This window comes from Schistocerca nitens, chromosome 9, assembly GCF_023898315.1.
Source record: "Schistocerca nitens isolate TAMUIC-IGC-003100 chromosome 9, iqSchNite1.1, whole genome shotgun sequence".
Taxonomy (NCBI): Eukaryota; Metazoa; Arthropoda; class Insecta; order Orthoptera; family Acrididae; genus Schistocerca; species Schistocerca nitens.
Window position 1 is genome coordinate 419965092 of NC_064622.1, and position 22819 is coordinate 419987910.

Sequence of the window (22819 nt, forward strand, 5' to 3'; positions counted from 1 at the left end):
GTCATATTGTTGTTTGAAAACAGCTTTCCTCGTAAAATTATCAGAAAGGACATTAAACATCCAAGTAAAGAAACATGGATTACTAGACAAATTAAAGCATAATGTGAAAGGAGAAGGGAAATGTATCTGTTGGCAAGAACACGTAAAGATCCTGCAGTAGTTGCATACTCCAAAAATGGTGCAAGGTGACTAAGAAAGTCATTTCAAAATCAATAAATGTGCACCTTACATCAAAAATCATTCCAACAACAGACATAATCTATATGGAATGTAATCCTATATAGAACATAGTGAAATGAGGGACTGGACAGCAGGCCAGAGAACAGGATAACATCATTGTTGATTCAAATGGAGGGGTTATACATGATCAGTCCCAGGTAGTAGGTATGTTTTTAATCTATGTATGTTTGCAGATGGGGATATTCAGCTGGATAATAATCGTTAAAATTCATCATGGACCTTCATCTGCACAATTTCCATTCACTACTAGTTTCAGTGAAATGAACATTAGGAAGCATAAGCTGCCATAAACAGCTGGAAAGTTATACCCTAATAGGAGTAATTTGCTATTTTGAGCCCACCATAGTAGTGAAACAATTTCTTTTCAATAATGGCTGTGTACAATAGTTTTCAGGGAGAAGCATAGCTCACAACAGCAAGTAACACACTGACCTATTTACGTTATACAACATAACATCACAGGTTGGGATTTTCCGTGACCTGTCTAAGCTGTTTGATTGTGTAAATCACAATATCCTCCTAGGTAAAATAAGGTTTTGTGGAACTGGTAGTATCAGTCACTGATGGATAAAAAGTTCCAACACCAAGAAATAATAACTGTAGAATAATGAAATTTCAGGAATACTCTTTTCTAGGTAACATATTTAAGTGATTATGTTGCAGGATCACAGGTTAATATAAACATGAAAAAAACCATTGCAGATGTGAAGTGTTGATACATTAATAACTGACATAACTGCCAGAATGTTGAATGCAAATGTGCATTCATTTTGTTGAGCAGCTACTGGATATCAGTTTGTGGAATAGAGTTCTATGTCTATTGCACTTGGTCAGAGTCAATATATGGATAATTAATGCTGGTTGTGGATAAAGCTGGTTGTCAACTGATGATGTCCCATACATGCTCAATTGGAGATATACGTGGTGATTGAGCACTCCAAGGCTACATGTAAACATTGTTTGGTGTTTAGAATATTCCTATCTCCCAACTGTGGTGACAGGCACAGCACACATATGAGATTTTATTTCAGTTAACAGCACCCTGTTCAACTCTTTGCTCACTTGTTTCCCAGCAGTGTTGACTCAGTGCTGGTCATGATGCTGCAGGACTTCCACAAAACTCATGCTTGTGTATGCAGTTGCTACTCATAGTCTTTCATTGATTCTGTCATAAAGTACAAAGCAAGTGCATACTCAAAATCTGAGTTTTGGGCTTGGGGGGGCAGAAAGATAGTAAATATTAATTTTTGGACAAATGATAAAATAGTTTTGGGATACCACAGTAAATGATTCTGGAAACACTTTCTGTTAATGAATATGCATGACATGTTGTGGCATCTGTCTGCTTGGTTAGGAATGGTGCAAGTTTGATTTGTGGTGATTTTTTGTAGCCAAGAAGAGAGGGACAACTACCCTCCCCTGCCCCTTAATGGCTACATCATTTATACAAACTATTGCATACACCTGATATTTAGCCTTTCATAATCTAATATGTTTAGCTAGAATCTAAACTGAATACAGTCAGGCCAGTTGACATTAACCACAGTTCTTTACTTTCCTCGAATTGTGAAATAAACTGAGCTGCTGGGAAATGGCCTTCTGTTATTAGTTATTCAGATTTATTGGTGTACCTTCAATGTAATTTATTTACAAAACAAGTATTACCCATATACCAAATGATATGAACATATATGCATTCAGGGCATAAATTTGCTATCACATGCTCATTAGAGGCATGAAAAACATATTTATAATAAAAAATCTCTTTCTAAATTCAGTGAACTTAGGCACTGTAATCAAACCTGAATGTCTTATGGAGCAGAAACTTTAATTTTAAATAGAAAGAGGGATAGTGAAGAAATTTAAAAGAAAGAAGAAATATTATTAGGAAAATATTAGGCCCCAAAATTACTGATGGAGAAACTCATAGGCTGAGAAGTAATAAGGAAATAGAAGAATACACGGACATAAATAGTGACATAAGAAAATCAAGATTTAAATTTTATGCGCACTTTAATGGAATGGGACCCACTAGGATGACAAAACAAATAGTAAAACTCAACAAAAATAGAAGTAAAGGCAAAACTGAGCAATTTAAATGGATCACTGCAATTAAGGATGATCTTAAAGTAGTCAGCATAACTCAGGCAGATGTTACATATAGAAAAACATTCAGACAAAAGATATTTCATAGGAAAGTTTGTCAGCGGGAGATTAGAAAATGGAATGGAACACCATGGTCTGATGAAAGAAAAAGACTTCATTCTGAAAGGATGAAACAAATTTGGACACAAAGAAAGGCCAACCATCAAAAGTGACATTGATTGATTGTACCTCGCATGGTCCTATTGGGTCCATATATGAATAATAATAAATAATAATATTGCTCTTATTAATGTATACTCTTTCATCTGGCTTGTTATCATACAACATGAAACGCCCAATATGTACTGCTTGTGAGTTCAGTAAAACCACACTTATATCCAGCTCACAAAAACTACCTCACTTGCATTTTAATAATTTTCCAGTACACATAGTGGAAAGATATTTTTACAAGCTTCTCAAAAACTATTTTTTATACTGCATATCATTTTATCAAGTAGATTCTTCAAATTCCAGTTTCTGTGATTCTCAACACATTATTCTCTAACATTTTCTGACACAAAAAAGCCATATATATACTGCTGGTGTCTCAAAAGACAGCTGCTGGATTGCAGTCGCGTGGCGCTAACTTGTCATGGTGGAAAGTTAGTGGCAATAAAACGTTTGAAAAAATTCAACTTCTAGTGGCACCATTGAAATCTCATAATTTCTCTTGTAGTATTTGTTATTCACTTCAAGTAACACCATTTTAATTACATACAGATTCAGCTGCCCTTCTTGAAGCTTTTTGATGTCTTCCATCAGTCCCAAATGAGTAGATCCCTCACCACACAGCAGTACGCCAGAATAGGACAGGCAAGCGTGTACAAACAATCTCTTTTAGACCTGTTGCACTTCCTAAGTGTTCTGCCAATTAACTGCTGTTCTTGGTTTGCTTTCCTCACAACAGGCACAATTAAAAGACATGGCGACAGTCTGGTTTCTGTTCGCAGAACTTTAAAAATGGGACGCACAACACTGAACACTCACGGAAAATATTGCACTACAGAGTACAATTGCATATGGGTCTGGGGCGGCGGGCGAACAAATGAGGGGGGAAGGGGGGTAACCGATAGAGGAAGAGGGCACAGAAAAAGGGGGGTGGACGGAGCAGGACGGACGCGACAAAGGAGTTGGGAAGACAGTGATGTCTACCATTCCATCAAACTAAAGAATCTTAATGCAGGACTCTTCCACAGTGATATCAACAGTCAGGTAGACAGCTAGTTGATAAAGCACATATTTAACAAAATCAGTTCCAAACTGACTACAAATTATACTGCCTGAAAATAAATAAATTAATTAATGAAGCACCCAGAAGACTTGGCTGGATGTCAAGTGTGACTTTGTGTACCTGTACACCATCGATGGGAAGTAAACGATTAGAGTGGCAGTCCTCTGTGACTGGTAGAAGGGCCCACCAGAGGGCCCTAGTGTTAGAAATCTCACAGACACAGCTACATATAGGCATTGTAATAAATCCAATGGCGACATGTGAAAATTTGTGTTGGACTGGGACTCGAATCCGGATGCTCCACTTCTCTATAGCAGTTCCTTTAATCACTTAAGCCACCTGATCACATCTCCTGCCCTCCCCAGATTCCTACATGCCACACACTAGAGTCCATTATCCCCCATCTGCTTGCGGTTATTCACATGAGTCGCACAAGAATTCAGACAAGTAAGTGCATCCGCACAGAAAACATCATTTTAAGGTGTCTGTTCTTTTGGACATCTTACAAAGAACAGACACCATACATACATACGTGCATTACTGTTGTTCATGTTTAGTGTCGTTACTAGGCCTGGTAAAATATTCAGGGTGTTACAAAATGGTACGGCCAAACTTTCAGGAAACATTCCTCACACACAAATAAAGAAAAGATGTTATGTGGACATGTGTCCAGAAACGCTTACTTTCCATGTTAGAGCTCATTTTAGTTTCGTCAGTATGTACTGTACTTCCTCGATTCACCGCCAGTTGGCCGAATTGAAGGAAGGTAATGTTGACTTCGGTGCTTGTGTTGACATGCGATTCATTGCTCTACAGTACTAGCATCAAGCACATCAGTACGTAGCATCAACAAGTTAGTGTTCATCACGAACGTGGTTTTGCAGTCAGTGCAATGTTTACAAATGCGGAGTTGGCAGATGCCCATTTGATGTATGGATTAGCACGGGGCAATAGCCGTGGCGCGGTACATTTGTATCGAGACAGATTTCCAGAACATAGGTGTCCCGACAGAACAAGTGATCGGCGTCTTAGGGAGCATGGAACATTCCAGCCTATGACTCGCGACTATGGAAGACCTAGAACGACAAGGACACCTGCAATGGAGGAGGCAATTCTTTGTGCAGTTGACGATAACCCTAATGTCAGCGTCAGAGAAGTTGCTGCTGTACAAGGTAACGTTGACCACGTCACTGTATGGAGAGTGCTACAGGAGAACCAGTTGTTTCCGTACCATGTACAGCGTGTGCAGGCACTATCAGCAGCTGATTGTCCTCCACGGGTACACTTCTGCGAATGGTTCATCCAACAATGTGTCAATCCTCATTTCAGTGCAAATGTTCTCTTTACGGTTCAGGCTTCATTCCAACGTGATGAAATTGTAAATTTTCACAATCATAATGTGTGGGCTGACGAGAATCCGCACGCAATTGTGCAATCACATCATCAACACAGATTTTCTGTGAACGTTAGGGCAGGCATTGTTGGTGATGTCTTGATTGGATCCCATGTAATCCCACCTACGCTCCATGGAGCACGTTATTATGATTTCATACGGGATACTCTACCTGTACTGCTAGAACATGTGCCTTTATATGTATGACACAACATGTGGTTCATGCACGATGGAGCTCCTGCACATTTCAGTCGAAATGTTCGTACACTTCTCAACAACAGATTCGGTGACCGATGGATTGGTGGAGGCGGTCCAATTCCATGGCCTCCACGCTCTCCTGACCTCAACCCTCTTGACTTTCATTTATGGGGGCATTTGAAAGCTTTTGTGTATGCAACCCCGTTACCAAATGTAGAGACTCTTTGTGCTCGTATTGTGGACGGCTGTGATACAATACGCCATTCTCCAGGGCTGCATCAGCGCATCAGGGATTCCATGCGACGGAGGGTGGATGCATGTATCCTCGCTAACGGAGGACATTTTGAACATTTCCTGTAACAAAGTGTTTGAAGTCACGCTGGTACGTTCCGTTGCTGTGTGTTTCCATTCCATGATTAATGTGATTTGAAGAGAAGTAATAAAATGAGCTCTAACATGGAAAGTAAGCGTTTCTGGACACATGTCCACATAACATATTTTCTTTCTTTGTGTGTGAGGAACGTTCCCTGAAAGTTTGGCCGTACCTTTTTGTAACACCCTCTATAAGAGGCAAAACAGAGTCAACATTAAGTGATGACTGTGAAGGGCACAGAGACGCTGTGAAATGATGTGAAATGGAGATAGCGCCTGACAGAAATTCAAAGAGTCTCTTGGCAGGTGTAAGTTTTTGAAGCATTCAGATGTGACAGTGGCCCAATGGTGGACTGCAAGGGAATATGAGGGCAGGTATACTCATCGTCATGGTTCCAATCGAACACATATGATTACACCATAAGGGAGATACTCCTTATTGTGCACGAAACATTTGTAACCCTTTGATATCCTTGTCTGCTGTCTGAGAACAATTAATGGACTCCCTCAACATTGTGTCATCCCGCAACATTGGTCAGAGACAACCAGCAGCCAGACTAGGGGATTACTACACCATGTGTAGGCTGGCATAAACACCACAACACAGAAGGCTGCATTTGGAGTATTGCTGTATGATTATTCCAGTGTAGGGAAAAATCGGGTATGACTTCAGGTCGTGGCTGGTATTGACCAAGGGAACTCTGATGGCACAATAATACGTCACTTACATCCTGCATCTTCATGTGGTACCTCCTATGAGACAGTATCATAGTGCCATTTTTCAAGAGAACAACGATCGTCCACATGCAACATGCGTCCCTATCAGCTCTCTGTGTTATGTTTAGCTACTAGCTCTATACCCAATAGAATATATAGGACATCAGCTCGTACGCCATCTCCATCCCAGTGAAACTATCCAGGATATCAAGGACCAGTTACATCAGCTGTGGGCTAGCTAGCTTCTGTCAGGACCGGGTCAACGGTTTTATGACACAATTCTGTACTGAACCAATACATGCATCCCGACTAGTAATCCGGCCACCCCTTAAAATTAACCCACAAGAGATCCAGAACATGTCATCTGGAATCAAAATAAAATTAAGCATTAAGACAGAAATGGATAACATCTTCCTCTATCAGAGGACATCGCTGCAGTGGAGTCCAAGTTGCACTGTTTGACTAAAATAGAGAAATACCCAGAAAAGGCGGAGGAGATGAAATGAAATTTCACAAATTGAGAGGATACATGATGCTATTTCAGTGATTAACACATTGAGTCAAATTTACTTTATTTATCAGCAAGATGCTGAAATCCCTCCTTCCTGGATGCATCATCTAAATTGGTTAGAAAGGGTTTCATGAAGCCGTTGTATCTTCTCCTGAGGTATCCCAACACACGACCACTGTAATCATACTTCATATTCTCGATACAGGAATGATGACGTCGTTGATGTCCGAACTGGTCTAAATCATGCACCATCAGGAATAGATCTAGGAATCTTGCAGGCCATAAGAATACTCAGTTACGCAGATAGTTCACAGATATACATCCATGTGTGGATAGGCATTGTCCTGTTAAAAAATGCAACATGATACTGTCACATGAAACATAATGCATGATGGTGCATGCATTTGTAAGCAGTCTGTACTTCCCAGTCATGGCATCACTCCAAATGGATCTATTTGTGTTGTAGTGTTAACAGTAACCTACACGTGTGTGTGTGTGTGTGTGTGTGTGTGTGTGTGTGTGTGTGTGTGTGTGTGTGTGTGTGTGTGTGTGTGTATGTGTATGTTCAATTTTAAACCAATGTGACATCTTGACACTGCATTATTTGACGAGCCAACCAAATGGCCGCCCATTCTGAGGTTACTTTCAGTCCAGTCAGGAGCTGGTAATGCTGTCTCTCATGTGTATACAGCATACCAATGTCATTTACAGTGACCACTCAACATTTGAAGCTGTTCACATACCTTATATATCCTACCAGTTCTGGTACAACTCCAAACATGAACGCCACTAACACAGCTTGGTGGCCATTCTGTCTTAGAGAATTGCTACACTAATCTTTTATAAATGCATTGATTCCGAAAGAGATTTTCACTCTGCAGCGGAGTGTTCGCTGATATGAGACTTCCAGTCTTCGAGTCTCGGTCCGGCAAACAGTTTTAATCTGCCAGGAAGCTCCAAATGCATGGATCGTGTGAACATAGACGTAGTTACACTGTTATCCGACCATGGTTTCTGGGAGTGTATATACGACAATTCTACAGATATACTAGGTGAACTATAGTGCAAAGTTCTTATGAAACATTGGCACTCCTAAAATTCAAGCAAGAACCATTTAAACCACATGTTTACATAACTAGGAGGGTGGGCTCACTATGTGGCAATACAGAGTGTGAGATGACGTTAACCACATCGTGTTTGCCTACCAGCGATGGAAATACGGAACATGCATACTACTTCGTCAGATTCTGTATGTGGGATACAGGAGACCTTCCACCATCCCGTCGCTTCTGCCTGATACTGATGTCATTCCCTTGAACCTATTATCGAGCATCCTCATTGCAGACAATATGGAAATAAGACAGCTATTCCCAAAAAGAATAAACCCACCGTGACGACCTATGCAGTGAGCAACTCTGAAATTAATGTGTGTGTGTGTGTGTGAGAGAGAGAGAGAGAGAGAGAGAGAGAGAGAGAGAGAGAGAGAGAGATAGTGTAGTCGAGGGATGAAAATTTTCTGAACTTATGCTGCAAAGATAGAACTGCTTGAATGGTGTGTTGGATGGCTGTATGACCGTCTTAACCAGCGTTAAATAATAAAAATTTACAGCAATGGATAAAATGCTTACTATCCACTCTCCAAAACACTACAAAGTTGCTCCAACACTGCTCAGCATGTATCACAAGAACTAAACTACTTGCTGTAGATACTCACGCGACATTTGTGTTTTGATCATAACAACATTTTACCCTATGTTTTCTACACTGTAAACTTACACATATCTTGGTGTAAACAGTTGAGATTAAATTTACTGCACAACTAACTAATCAGTTTTGTAAATTTTATTGTGTTCTTACACCAGTTTATGTTTCTTACCTTTGTAAACAAGGGTGCGTTTTCATGAAAGTTAATCTTTTTCTTCACAGTGCACTCAGGCATGTCAGGTGGACAGGAACTTGCTCTACCCCATGTGGAGCCAGCATTCTGCGCGCTAGAAGTTGAGTGCGAGAAGTAGACTGGTTAGTATACAATCAACACTGATGTGATAATGTGTTCATAAACTTGTTTATTTTTTTTTAGCTCTGTCAATATGGGTACATTTTAATAAACTTTAACCCTTTTGTTCACAGTCTTCTCAAGCATGTTAGCTGGGAGTGTGCCAATTTTGGCCCCAAAGAACACCTGTTCTGCACACTCCACAAAATGGCCCTCGTGGCCAGCACTACTCAGACCTGTAGGCCGGGAAGAAGCTGGTTTTAGTCCAGAGCAGCAAGCATTCCGCTCACCACACAAAACGCCATTCAGACTAGAGCACAATAAGTAGGATGGTGAGTATATGATCCAGTCTGCTTGACATTTTGTACACACACTTGTTTATATTTTGTACCTCTATCGATATGGGTACATATTGATAACATGTAACCTTTTCGTTCACAGTAGTCTACACATTCCTGCTGGACAGAAGAGTGACTATACTGGCCCAGAGCAGCAAGTGTTGTGCTGTCTAAACAAAACACTCTTCAGGACCAAGCACTGTTTGCCGGAAAGAATCTGATTATAGCCTGGAGCAGCAAGAATTCTGCTCGCCATGCAAAACGGCGTTCGAACTCGACCTAAGGAACTAAAATGGTGAGTATCCAATCCAGTGTCCTGTGATAATGTCTTCTTACACTGGTTTATATTTTTCACATTGATCAACTGGGGTAAATTTTAATGAAACATAGTTCTTTTGTTCACAGTTACTCAGGCCTGTTTGCTGGCAGTGTGCTGATTTTGGCCCAAAACAGCAACTGTTCTGAACACTTGACAAAACAGCCTTCAGAGCCAACCACTACTCAGGTCTGTTTTCCGTGAAGAAGCTGGTTTCAGCCCAGAGCAGGAAGCATTCCGCGCACCAGGCGAGATGGTGTTCAGACTCGACAACAGGAAGTAGGATGGTGAGTATACGATCCAGTCTGCTTGATATTTTGTTCACACACTAGTTTATATTTGTTACCTCTAGCGATGTGGCTACATTTTGATAAAAAGTAACCGTTATTGTTCACAGTTAACTCAATCCTACTGGCTGGAGGTTGACTATATTGGTCCAGGGCAGCAGGTATTCGGCTCGCTAACAAAACAGCCTTCACGGCCAAGTACTACTCAGGCCTGTTGTCTAGAAAGGAGCTGAATTTGGTGCAGAGTATCAAGCATCCTGCTCACTAGATAAAACAGTCTTCAAACTCGAGCGCAAGAGATGGGACTGTGAGTACACTCCATTGTGATTCTGTGTTCTTATATTCTTCTGCAATTTTTACCATGATCCTTAAATATACACTTTGATGAAATGTACCCAGTTTCTTCACTGTCTAATCAGGCCCACTTTGCGGTGAGGAGCATTTTGGTCCAGAACAGCAACTGCCCTTCTGGCTAGACAAATTGGCCTTCGGTGTCTAGTACTACTCAGAAATGTTGGCCAGGAAGGAGCTAATTTTACCTTGAAGAAGTCAGCATTCCGCAGACCATGCAGAACGGTCTTCAGTCTCGAGAACAAGGAGAATGGTGAGTATATGTTCCATTCTACTATAATTTTGTGATCTTACACTTGGTTATTTATTTACCTTCATCGACAACAGTACAGTTTGATGAAACTTAATGCTTTCATTTACAGTCTACTTAGACGTGTTGGATGGGAAAGAGCTTTTGTTGACTCCAGAGTACACACAGATTAGTGTCAACATCTGCCCAACTATGTTGGACTATTCTTATTTCCTCCCATATCACCAGTCTACATTTCTAACACTGACATGCGATCACACATCTTAGTAAGCACCTGTAGACCATTCCATTTTTTTTTCTCATTGCTTAACTTTTCAGTTCGGGCTAAAACTACAGAGTCGCTCATTCACAAATTTGGTCCGTTTTTCACCACAGCTTGCAATGTTACAGACAGAAATATTTCATTACAACCTTTTCTCTCTCAGATTGTCACTTTGTGAAAGCCATACTAATAGACACAAACCGTTATTTACCGGTAACTTCCGACTGTTGTTTGTTTTAGCTACCTGTGATCTACTGATCAACAACATTCATTGAAATTTCAACTTAAACTGTAACATAGTTGACCTTCTCTTGGTTATTTTGTGAACATAGTTTATCAATTTGATGTTATTTAAGTACACTGGACTGCATCGACAGAAAGAACCAAGGCAGTACATGTAATGTAATACAGAACAGTTTGCATGTGACAGTAATCGACGGTCCAACAGGAGTGCAGGAATTAATTTTGTCATAGAACTACGTTAAGTGCCTGCGTGCCTTAAAACCAGCCACGCAATCCCTACCTATGATGCAGTTCTTTTTATGCTGCAGTCCAGTCTGCACACATCACTGAATCTTGCATGACTACAATAACACTCGGGAAAGGGTCAGAATACCAACACAAACTTGCCAATGTGCAAAATTGACAACAATACTCATCTGAATTCAGGGAGTTGGGAGACAAACTAATGTGAATACAAAACAATGCCGCTGTGTCGTAATTAGTCACTCGTAGACAACCTTAAAATCCCTTTGATGTTGTGCCATGTAGCTCTTAGCAAAGTTTTGGACTCTGCCTTGAATAAAATCACACGATTTCTTCAGAACAAAAATCACACTAGCAACCTGGGCTCAACCACACGGCCATCGTTGACATCCTGTTACAACAATGAGCCAGTATACCAATGAAGGCCTCAACCCACTGACCGACAGTTGGTTGAATCATAATGTATGACCTCCCATATGCTTTGTTCACTTAAACTACCTCCATCTAAGTCTGTAGATATTGCCACCATCAGAAATAAATATTGAAACGGCAACTAAAAAGACTGCCTATGTGATTTTATGTCTTTAGTCTTATTTAATATGAAATGAACAAATTCAAAGCGTATGATGTGACCAAGTCAGGTTACAGTCTGAAGTAAGTCCGACATCAGCCAAGCCCCAAGACGTTTTCTTCCATTCAATGGCCTGTCTGTCTTACTTAGAATATATGAGGCTGTTGTGACATCAGACAAGCCACTTTATCAATTATTTGTCTATCAAAACTGCAGTGTCCTATATTGGTTTCTGCAGTGGATACTCTTTAGCAACACTCTCTGAAAAATTATCCCTTCATTTTTACTGTCTTAAAATGCGTTTTTTGCACTTACTATTTTTCTTTCCTTGGTCATTCTTTCCTTGGACTCGTCCGTTCACTGATTTCCAAGTGATATCTGCCCTCAGAAATTCAGTCTTACTAATTGTTTGTGCCTTAGCGAAACCTTTTGTCAGCTCTCCGAAACTTTCTGCAACTATGCTCTCCTTCGTGCCCTAATGACACGGTGCCCTTGTCCCCCTCCCTTTCCTCCCTATGCAACAATGGTAGCTTCCTGCCTTCAGGTGGTCCTACAAATTCTAATTTCAGTGCTTAGTTGAAACTGGTATATCTTGCGATCTAACACTGAAATCACAAAGCATGTTTTTGCAAAACTTACTGTAATCAAATTCTATGTACATCATCAGTGAGCGAGGTGGCGCAATTGTTAGCACACTGGACTCGCATTCGGGAGGACGACGGCTCAATCCCGCGTCCGGCCATCCAGATTTAGGTTTTCAGTGATTTCCCTTAATCCCTCCAGGCAAATGTCAGGATGGTTCCTTTGAAAGTGCATGGCTGACTTCCTTCCACATCTTTCCCTAATCCGATGAGACCGATGACCTCGCTGTTTGGTCTCTTTCCCCCAAACAACCCAACCAACCCAACCCCTATGTACATCAAAAAATGGTTCAAATGGCTCTGAGCACTATGGGACTCAACTTCCAAGGTCATAAGTCCCCTAGAACTTGGAACTACTTAAACCTAACTAACCTAAGGACATCACACACATCCATGCCCGAGGCAGGATTCAAACCTGCGATTATAGCAGTCGCGCGGCTCCGGACTGAGGGCCTAGAACCGCTAGACCACCGCGGCCAGCCTATGTACATCATCCTGTGAATGCATATACTTATCACTCTCCATCATTTTAATTTATCAACAGATTAGCTATGAGTGTGCTGAGCATGCAAAGTGGAAGAATCTACACTGCCATGTCTCAACCTTCTCACATTGTAAGGAGTCATTCCAATCCCCTCCTTACCCTCTCCCTTAAAACCCACATCCTTTCGTCTTTCCCTCTCCTTCCCTCTTTCCTGATGAGGCAACAGTTTGTTGCGAAAGCTTGAATTTTGTGTGTATGTTTGTGTTTGTTTGTGTGTCTGTCGACCTGCAAGCACTTTCATTTGGTAAGTCACATCATCTTTGTTGTGTGTGTGTGTGTGTATTAAATTTAAAGTTAATTCAAATACAACATATTTCAGTAAGAGTATCTCTTTATGCTATGCATGTAGTGTTATCACAGTTACTTTGTCGTACTACTTAACACTTCACATCTAACTTCACCACCCAGTTTCACATGCTAGTGCTGGTGTGTTAACCTGTAAGATATGAGGTAAGTGATTATGACCCTCCACCTTGACATCTAACCCTAGGCATGGGACAAAAGAGAGTATTGCTGTCCACCATGTCTGCCATGACACCTTGTACCTCATCAACACCATCGTCCACTCCTGTTCTTACTCCAGAGCCCACTTTCTCGAGATGTGAGTTAGGTTCATAGATGTCAGAATATTAGCCTCATAAAGACACCTGAAGGCAACCATTTTCCTCACCATGTAACAAAGTTTGTTTTCTAAGTACACACAGATTAATTTGTTACACTACTTTTTCCAAATATTTTCAGAATAATTTTAGACATGACTTTAGTGATGGAAGCTTAACGTTATTACTCATTATGATTTACTCTGTCCAAGGAATACCACTCATGACTCCATAGACTTTTCCCCGTCCATTATTGTACTTTTTTGTTTATTATAGACTGAAAAATATACTTTCTTGATTGCATTTGCTACATTTACTTAATCACTAGATCTTTTTATATTTACACTTCTGAGACCACCTATTCTGGTGCTCCACACTGCTCAGTCTCTTATTTCCTTACCCAGTTACATAAAATATACAGATCACACACCTGTTTGTGACACAAATTACTCATCTTCTAAACATCAGATACTTGCCCTCATATATATTACATATTCTGCACTGTTACCTTAGTTCCAAGTTACATTTCTATTACATTTATTCCTCTTGTAACCTATTTTACTTAAACCATAAAAACACTGTTCATAGATGTATATCACAGAGCGTTACTTCCAATATCGTGGTTTAGCCAGAATTTTGTCTTGTTTTCACTTCATATCCCCCTTGTTATTTTCTCTGTATTTCAAAACTCTATTCACACTGTTCTACTTTCGGGATTTTACGTTTATCATGATATTCTCATGACATCCTGTATCCAACCATTGACTTACTTCACATATTCTCTTGCCATTTCAATAACTTTCTGATTTCTCTGTTGTCTATACGCACATACTGAAGACTACCAGCAATAGATTAAACAGATGAGGAGGAGAATAGAACAAGGAAAGAATGCATTGTTCTACCCAGCTCAAGTACGCACAGTCACCTCACTGTGAAGTTTCCCATAGAGCAGGAAACCTCATACCCTTTTTAATGTGCCTCATCCACCATCCTTTCATCTACTTTACATGCATCTGTTTCTGATCCACCTTCCAGAGGATAACTCTTACATCCTTTGTCTGCTTCCCTTTGAACTCTACAAAGATACAAACTTATATTTCATACTTCTTTTTCATTACAACCTTTGGTCCTACTTCGAAGTTCAAAATTTTCCAGAAAGGCTCCTTTTGCTACAATAATTGTGTTACTACTGCATTTTCCTAACTAAACTCTGCGTGAACAGGCGCCATGAAGTTCTAGCGGTACCGACATGGTGCCATGTCATCCTCAACCCACAGGTGTCACTGAATGCAGATGTGGAGGGGCATGTGGTCAGCACATCGCACTACTGACTTTTAGTTTACAGGACCGGAGCTGCTACTTCTCCATCATGTAGCTCCTCAGTTTGCCTCACAAGGGCTGAGTACACCCCGCTTACCAACAGCGCTCGGCAGACCGAGTGGTTACCCATCCAAGTTCTAGCCCAGTCTGATGGTGTTTAACTTCCCTGATCTGATGACTGCCTTTTCCTGCATGCTGAGATTTTGTTAGAAAACGAATATTTGCATAATTGGAAATACACATGGTTTATTAGGTACCGGTTCAACACATAGCACATACGACAACAATTACAACATACAGAGAAACCAACACAGATGCGTATTACCAACCACTGAACAAGAAATACTGACTTTAGTTATTTAGTTATTAAAGAACACCAAAGATATAAAATACATTAACACTTTCCCTTATTTAATAACTTGCAAAGTCTAATCTTATTACATAAATACTGATATCTAATGGAAAACTGGCTTTTTAAGTATATCAGCAAGTTGTTCTACAGTGTCTATTTTTGCAACTGTGATTTCATAAGCACTAACTAGTTCATGAACAAAGAAATGCCTTGCTTGAATATGCTTCATTCTTAAGTGAAACTCGGGATTCTGGGCAAGCCGGATAGCAGCTTCGTTGTCAGCCTGTAGAACTGGTGTTGCCTCCAATTGGTCCAATTCTGTCAGAAGGTTCTTGATCCAGAAAATTTCTCGAGCAGCTTCACTGGCAGCCACAACCCCTGCTTCAGTTGTGGATGTGGCAACAGAAGATTGCCTTTGACTAATCCAGGAGATAGATGCCCCAGAGTACAGACAAAGGACACCAGATGTTGAGCACCCAGAGCCAAGATCACCACCAACATGGTCGGCATCACAAGAACACTCAAAAACCTGCTTCTTAGAATTGTTTTTATATACAAGTCCATAATTTGTTGTGCCTCTCAGGTATCGTAAGGTTCTTTTAACTTTCACTATATCACGATCTGTTCATTTTCAAGATTTCTTGATACAACACTGACAGCGTATGCAATGTCAGGACGTCTCCCACACATCAGAAACATCAGTGCTCAACAGCTTTCCTGTATGGAAATTCAGAGTTGCGAGGACTTTCTTCGGTATCATTGTTATTTATAATGGGCATAGTTACAGCCTTGTAGTTCTTCATGTTGAAACGTTCTAGTACTTTCTCTGTCTAATGAGTTTGACTTACACATGTTCTTGTTGGTCAATTTCCAGACCTAAGAAAAATGATGCAGGCACTGAAGTAATTTTAAACTCTTCTCTTAAATCACTGACAATGTCTTCATGTTCCTGTTCCTGTGAGCTGCAATCAGACCATCATCAACATAAAACATAAGGAATATTTTCTTACAGCCTTACTCTCTCATGAAAAGACAAGGATCAGCTTCACTCCTCACAAAGCCCAATTTAGTGAGATGATTATTGAACTTCTCATTCCAGCAATGCGGAACCTGCTTCAGTCCATATAGCCTTTTCTTCAAGCGACATACTCTCCCAGACCCATCATCACATCAAAAATGGTTCAAATGGCTCTGAGCACAATGGGACTTAACTTCTGAGGTCATCAGTCCCCTAGAACTTAGGACTACGTAAATCTAACTACCCTAAGGACATCACACACATCCACGCCCGAGGCAGGATTCGAACCTGCGACCAGAGCGGTAGCGCGGTTGCAGACTGTAGCGCCTAGAACTGCTCCGACACCCCGGCCGGCACATCAACACATCCTTGAGGTTGTTGCATATAAATGGTTTCTTTTAAATCACCATAAGGAAAAGCAATTGAAACATCAGTTTGTTAAAGTTTCATTCTCTCACATTTAGTAGTGCTCGAATGGTAGACACTCTAGCTACAGGACTGAACGTCTGGTCATAGTCAACTCCTCTCTGCTGCGAATAACCCTTAATCACCAATCTTGCATTGAATTTATTGACTGAGCCATCAGCATTTGTTTTAACTTTATACACCCATCTATTAGAAATGGCCCTCTTTGTATATGGTGGGTCAACCACATCCCACGTTTTATTTTCTTGAAGAGCTTTTATTTCAGAATCCGTAGCTTCCTTCCAGAAATCGTTTTGAACAGACTTCATGGCATCGCTGTATGTATCTTGTTCTTGGAAAGATATTGAGAGGTTCATTATATAATCATCAAATTTTGTGGAGGTCTGACGGTTAACCTATAACATAGACATGGTAAAGCTTCTCCACTTGTGTCTCCCTGATTTTCCTCCTGAGGGTCTTCATCTACATCCAAGCAAATGCCATCCTCTTCACTCTCAGTATCAATACCATTGGTCTGCAGTCTAAGACGCTGGATCCTGATGATTGAAAACATTCACTGGAAAAGTTGAACTTTTCTCACTCTTCAGTGGCCTCTCCTCAAAGATGGTATCTTGTGATCTAATGGGTTTGAACACTTCTCCACAATAAATTGTGTAACTTTCATTGTGATCATATCCAATAAGGAATCCTTTCAGTGCTTTATGGTCCATCTTCCTTCTCTGTTGTTTTGGAATATGAGTAAAGCAAGTGGAGCCTATCACCGGCAGATGTTTCAGTCTTGGCTTCTTTCATACCACAATTCATATGGAGAAGGTCGTGTTCACCAACAAAGTTTCTGTGGGATGTTTGCATGTGCATGCATTATGGCTCTGGCAGTTTCCACAACTGTACAGTTCTCTCTTTCACTGCACTCATTTTGTTCTGTAGTGTATGGTATTGTGAGGCTTTTAATTATACCCTCTTTGTGAAGAATCTCTTTTGCTTGTTTGTTGTCAAATCCTTTCCCATTATCACTCAGAAGTTCCTTGATGGTATGTCCAGCAGCTTTTGCTTCAGCTATTAACTGCCTTAAATATTCTGCAACTCCAGACTTTTCTTGTATGAAATATGTTACCCTAAACTTTGTTCAATCATCTTTTAAAAGAACAAAATACCAGCGTCCTGACGCAGGAGGTACTTGAAACGGACCACGTACATCAGCGTGAATAAGCTCACCTGGTTCTGCTGTCCTCTTTCTGTTGCCAAATGCTAAACGATGAGCCTTGCCATCGATACAGCCTTCACAAAGTTCACTGTCCATTTCCACCTCAATATTTAACTCGCCACAAAGTACTGACTTCACATGGCGCTTATTCTTGTTTCCAAATCTTTCGTGATCGAGCTGCAACATATTGTCTCTGCTAGTGGTATAAACTTCGCTCAGGGAGCTAGGTTTCACATTTCTTACAGCAAGTTTAAAAAGGCCTACAAAGCGATCACCTACCAATCTAGTGACATTATCAATCTTAAGATGATAAATTTCTCCAGTTTATGTGGATTTACTTTCTGGATGTTTATCCTGTGCTGGAAGAACAGAGAATAGATTCTTGTGAATCTGAGGTACATACCATACATCTGTCAAGGTAATTCTGTTCCATTTTCCTCCAACTGCTGCTTCTGTGTCTATTGAACCTTTTCCAATTGCTTCAATTATGTCACCATTAGCTGTAGTAACTGAGTGTTTTGTTAGAAAAGACTGAAATGTTTTGGAACAATTCCTATGATTTGTAATGTGACTTGTTGCACCATTGTCTATATACCAGTCGTCATTTCTACATTCAGAGTTCGTCAAAGAAGATGTCACAGCAAGAAGTAGCGTATTTGTATCTGTGGTAGCCAGTTTTGGAGGTTTGCCATCCGCTGCCCACTTTCTGCACACTTTAATTGTATGGTTGGGTTTCTTGCAGTAATTACATATTTTCTTCTTCTTCTCTATTGGATTTACTTGCTGAAATGACAGACTTGATGAGTCTGTAGTGAGGGCTTCTTGTTTACTAAAATCATCCTCCTTTGTACTCAGAGCTTTTTCATATGCACACAATTGATTTGTTAAATTATCAATTGTTCTGTCATCTCTAGACGTTAGCATTCAACTAGATTTAAACGAAAAATAGTCTTCTGGTAGTGTACCTAATATTTTACAAATCAAAAACAAATCAGGCATTTCTGAATTATTTACGATATCTTTAGTCATTTCCTGTTCCAATTCACTCCACAAATTTTTCAGTTTGGAAATATGTGTCGCAATATCGTCTTCAGGAGCCTTTTTGTAACTAAAGGACTGCAAACAAAGGTTGTAAACTTTGTCTTCAAAGAAACCATCAAATATTTTGTGTAATTATGTCCACACTTCACATGCTGTGTTTATATGGATTATTTTCTGCAAAGTTTTTTCCAACATATTTGTAGTCAAAACAAGTAGAGCGTTGCTGTCTGCTTTGTTAAAAGCTTCTAAAGCAGTTTTGTAGATCACCCTTTGTTCAACAGTAGGACTTTCTGAAATAATACTAGGTTTCACTAACCTGCCTTCCACAACATCAAGTGCGCCAGGAATTCCTCATAGACAAATACTTATTTTGTATTTCCAAGTGTTCCAATTTGTTTTGCCTTCCACCACTCCAATGTTGATAATTCTTGTTGAATTCATCGTTGGTTGCGTGGAATTAAGAATTTCAAAAACGTCTTCTTGGAGACAACTTTAAAAACCTTTTGCACAGAGCTACGTTATTATTTTGGTACAAGTGTCCTTTTAGCGCGCACCTGGGCCCATAACCTGCTGAGATTTTGTTAGAAAACGAGTATTTGCATATTTGGAAATACACATGGTTTATTAGGTACCGGTTCAACACAAATCACGTACAACAACAACAACAACAATATACAGAAAAACCACACACAGGTGCGTTTTACCAACCACTGAACATAAAATAATGACTTTAGTTATTTAGTTGTTAAAGAGCGCCAAAGAAATAAAATACATTAACATTGCATGTACATTATTATACAACAGCACTCGTCATTTACATCACAACAATGCATATTAAAAAATCGGTACCTATGAACATGTTAACACTGAGTTTCTGATTTCTCTAACGTGTGCATTTCTGTGACCAAAACTTTGAACTGCAAGAGTAGTTTGACTTCGTGTTGGATAGTTTTTCGACACCATCCCTGTAGCACCAAAAATTTTAACGTTACAGATCAGCAGTAGTACTGTGTCCATTTTGCTGGGTGAAGTCACTGCAATCTATGAACAGTGTCAACCAATACCTCACTTTCTAAACCACCTACGGCTACTTTTACAGTCGGATTGATATCAGCTGAAATGGGCACCAGCTCTCCTCCATACAACAACTCTTTTATTTTGGCTTTTTTTACCAAACTCAGTCACAGGCATCGAATTTCTATCATTTCTCTTCCTATTCACCATTCAGCCTGGGAGTCTAAAAGCACAATGCATAAGTGCTATCAAATCTTGATGGCAGTTCATATTTGGAATCTCTATCAAATACAAATTTATAAATCATATTAGTTTCGTCTAGAGGCACTCTTGCATTTTGAAATAAACATGCTTGTTTGAATTCTCTCGCTTGCAGTTCAGAAGTGCTTGCTTCCTTGCAGTCTTTCATATACTGTTCTGGAGCCTGGTCCCCACACTCGCCACATCAATGAATTTTTATTTCTTATTGTTCCTGCTTTTTGTCAAACTTTCACACAATTCCAATAGTACCAGCAGTGTTTAATTCGTCAGTTATGTCATAATAATAGCTGGTGTGCAAGTCAGGTGACTCTTCACACACACTCGGTGGTGCAGTAATGTCTCCCCACTCATCAATGTCTCCATTCCTACCAAGTTCACTAGAACTTCCCATCAACTGCCCAACCAAGCTATTAAGCAATCTTGTTCCCCCACTGAGTGCACCTCCTCGCCACCAAGGTCACCTGTGGCAGCTGCTATACACACTTCATTTATACTCCTCACTATTTCTTGCCAGTATTCTACTTAAAACTGGTCATCAGCATGACTCATTTTCTGTTGCCTGTCATGCACATCATCAAAGGGGCACCAGTCTTCCATCTTCCCGCAGTTGCTGTGGTATATTTTGCACTATAATGTAAGGGCCATGTTGAATATTAGACTCTTTCGAGGAAACGTTCATAATTCTCGTAATTGTCACGGAGTGGTGCTACAAGTTCTCACCAAACACAGAATGGTAACAAAAGTTTTATACCCACAGCAACTGCACAGCTACCCCCTCATCAGTACTTACAGAATGCCTCCTCCTGTGCCCTGACCAGTTTGATACTAGTCTTCGGTCCGGAAATCTATCAGCAGTTCTCACTAAATTGCTGTAGACCAATATTCTGTCAAAAAATGGACCTTGAGAAATGATTACAGTACTTAGTTACATCATTCACCTGTCTCAAGACATCATCTATGAATTGGTCTGCTGTAAAAGAAGTAGAGAGCGAATGAGTTGTAGAAAAGGTAGTAAGAGCAACTTGGCTTTCTGCGAGTAGTATCCAAAGCTATATCCTCAAAGTCTCATGTGAATGGCCTTAGGAGCATCTGGTTCCATGGCTAAGTAAAGATGAGGGCAGCAACCAGGCAACAGTTGGTTACCGCTTCACAGTGGGCTTACAGCATTTGTTCAGAAATCCATGGAAGTACAACTTCTTGACATGGCTGGAAGTACGAGAAGATTGTACTGAAAGATGTTAGGCGATTAGCCAGTTTCATCCATAGCTAGTTTCACACTCTTGGATATTATGGTACAACGTAGTGGTATAAACAGTAACAAACGATATGAGCAGATTGAAACAAACAAAAATTAACAAAATATTGGCACTAGTAACTTCACTAGGCAAAAATTACATCATATCATTACCTTTCTCAAAGTATCATTAACCACAAAGCCACATGGCAAGATTAAAATATAAGGATGTCCCTCATATAACTGTAAAACATAGAAACTGTAGCTTATACGTTTGAAATCCATGGTGGTAACAGCTAAAGAGGCGAATCTTCTAAAATGTAATAATTTTTTCCAGTTTAAAATTTGTTTCAAAGTTGGAAACTGACTCCTTTTGATGAATTCTTCATTGTGATATGCACCTCCCTCTACTCTTTATGTGTAAGGTCTATGTGTTTTGGCATACAACTTGAAATTTGACATTTCTCTTGTGTGGCATAGGCACCAGCACTTTAATCAGCGTGTTTGTTGTCCACAGGTGTGCTTGTTTGTCGTGGTCAGGCCTAATGTCCCATGTGACGGGTCAGCCAGCAGTGACAAAGTCATTACTATTGGGGAGGACACCCACCTTCCAGGCAACGGGGACAGCTTATCACCGACGAGGATTTTTTTCCTGTTGTGGGGGGCATCCGCCTACTATAAGTGCAGCCAACAGACTAGCAGCACCACATGCCGATGTCATGGACACTGACAAGACACCACCTATTGGCTGGAGACGCTGTGGTTCTGCTGCTACAACAGACTCATTACGTCATTGTGAGGCTAACATCAGTTCAGTCAGCAATGTTTGCCTGGCATTTAAAACTGAGTTTTGTTTACAATAAACAAATTATTTGAGCAACATGAGAATACTCATTGAGCGTAACTATTGTTGTTTAATAGTTCTCGTAAAAACATTCACTGAGATCAGTGTAGGGCATCTGTTTTACCTTTGTAGTAAAGCGTTAGTTATACAATGGTACATGCATTGGCCTATTCACTTTCATTCAGCATCTTGTTCCATCAGAAATTTAACAGCATTGTTGAATGCATTCACTGCCAACCACTTAGCCTACCTGTAGCAATGTATGTTATGCATCACCAACCTTGCAATTTCTTCATGGCAGAACTCTCAATACAGATCAAGTTTCCAGAGCTTCATGTTTCCGAAGCCATCTTCAGAGTATAACAGTCCCAGATCGAGAGATAATGCCTGAGAAAAGAAACTTATAATAAAGAATAATTTATCTGTGGTTGTCACAGACACAGCTACAAACTAATAATCCTGTCTTTTTACCCATGCAAATCTTAACACTTAAACATCGCCAATGACACACTCTGCCTGCGAAATGGCCACACCAATTTAGTTACTGCACTGTGTTCATTCGCTTCATCACAGATATTTCATATGAAAAGTCAGAATAAAAACGAAATAATTTCATGCTTGGCAGAGCGGGTGCACCAACATACATCATTGGTTGAG

At 40.2% G+C, this 22819-nt stretch overlaps 1 protein-coding gene and 1 long non-coding RNA gene across 3 annotated transcripts in view; both read left to right on the plus strand.

Annotated features, from left to right (window-relative positions):
• The window catches only part of LOC126204286 (numb-like protein), a 434856-nt gene that overhangs the window by 168964 nt on the left and 243073 nt on the right, over window positions 1-22819 (plus strand). The window lies entirely within an intron of this gene.
• Window positions 8732-22111, plus strand: LOC126203648 (uncharacterized). 2 transcript variants are annotated; one of them, XR_007540329.1, is made up of 7 exons: window positions 8732-8826; window positions 8938-9135; window positions 9245-9436; window positions 9532-9744; window positions 9855-10051; window positions 10164-10348; window positions 21836-22111. It is a non-coding gene; the product is annotated as an uncharacterized LOC126203648 (long non-coding RNA). The 2 variants fall into 2 exon arrangements; XR_007540328.1 differs by having other exon boundaries at window positions 9547-9744.